The sequence below is a fragment of the Malus domestica genome, chromosome 17 (genome assembly GCF_042453785.1).
Source record: "Malus domestica chromosome 17, GDT2T_hap1".
In the NCBI taxonomy this organism is placed as follows: Eukaryota; Viridiplantae; Streptophyta; class Magnoliopsida; order Rosales; family Rosaceae; genus Malus; species Malus domestica.
Window position 1 is genome coordinate 14,501,894 of NC_091677.1, and position 1,664 is coordinate 14,503,557.

At 36.2% G+C, this 1,664-nt stretch overlaps 1 long non-coding RNA gene across 1 annotated transcript; it reads left to right on the forward strand.

The window, feature by feature from the left end:
• The first annotated feature begins 216 nt into the window (after positions 1-216).
• LOC103403350 (uncharacterized) lies at positions 217-1,664 on the forward strand. The gene is made up of 3 exons (XR_011578140.1): positions 217-813; positions 1,018-1,093; positions 1,202-1,664. It is a non-coding gene; the product is annotated as an uncharacterized lncRNA (long non-coding RNA).

A 1,664-nucleotide genomic window follows, 5' to 3' on the forward strand; every position in this document is an offset into this window, starting at 1 on the left:
TGGGATTTGACAAAATCTTAACTCTTTTAATTTGGCAGCATAAAGCAAGTTTGAGAAAAGAAATTCATTCCTTTCTTTACATGGTCTACTGAAAGGTTGTGGAATCAATCTAGAAAGGAATAACACAATGCCACAGTTAAAAGAAAGAAATCAAATTCCTTCTTCATGTACAAGTAGTTCCATTAATTAACAATCATAAAACAAACACATAATAGTACAGTCAATTAGCCTAAGCTAACATGATGATCTTCGATGGATGTTTCATCACAAAATTCGGACTATTTATGTTTCCGAAAACTCTGCCGTGCATGTTCTTTCAAAAGATCATGCTTCTTTCTCCTCCTCTATTTTCTCTTAGCAGTTGTTTTTCTTGGTGTGATTGTATTGGTTGTAATCTTCCACTTAAAGCCCCAGAAGCCAGTTTTTTCCCTTCAAAATTTAAGCTTGGATTCGTATAAGCTCAACGCCTATTCGGGTTCAACCCTGTTTCTTTCATCTGTAATCACATTATCCCTGAATGCTACAAATCCTAACAAGTTTGGAATCTGGTATAGCCCTTCACGTCTTGAAACTCTGAGTCTTCATGATGGACTGCCTATTGGAACCATTCGGATTCCCGGTTTCCTTCAGCCTGCTCACAGCAGCAATGTGAGTTTCGAAACTAGGATTCTGTTTCCATGTGTAAATGTCAGCCAGATTGTTGCAGAGGCATCTTTGCAAGATGGTTCAAGGAAGAACATGTTTCAGATAAAAATAGTAGGCGATGTTGGAGCTCACCTGTTGGTATTTCATATAATTCTGTTAAAGATCAAGGTTTGTAGCATCTCATCATTTGGTCAAAGCGTTACCCTTTAGGTGTTCAAGTTATCCAACTCGAAAATCTTCTAAAAGAAAGAAAAGAAAATACCATCTCTCTCGATTCCCCTAATCCGAGAAAGTTGAATGTTTTTAACTACTTGAACCTTCTTGCTGTTTTGATTGTTTCACTCTAAGTTCTTATTTTCTTGTCTTTTGTAGATTGCGTTGGAATGCGACTTAAATATTGATTATAAAGAGCTAAGTTTACACCATTGGAGGAATTAAAAACCACATTGTAGGTCACACTACCCGTCTCGATGACATGACTTGGTCTCTTTTCTTATGTAAAATTTGGTATGATTTTTATGTGCACCATTATGATAATCCCTAACACACTTTTCAGGCATCTTTTCCTACCAACACCAACGCCAACACCTTCTTCATCAATTGCTCATTGGCTTTGTACATATAGAAGTGGAAAATTACTGACTCGCGACAGAAAACTTCGACGCGAAACTTGCTTAATGTTGTTCGTAAAGTTTTGAACCCCAAACTTGGTTGATGTTTTTTGTGACTAGGTATGTAGTTGAATACAAATTGTGCGTGTGTGTGTGTGTGTTTTTTTTTTTTTTTCAATTTTCGATTTGAACTTGGATTCTCTTTCAACATTTAAAAGATTGATATCACTTGAAATAGATTTAGTGAATAAAAATTGTTTGGATAGGATGAAGATGAAATTACGAGCAGAGATGTGGACAAACAGGTAGGACTAGGACTAGTCGTATCCTATCTGAGCTTGACGTTAATTGGTTTACTGTAAACGTTGTTGAAAACTTGGAACTTTGCTTATGTCGTTTTGGTAAGCA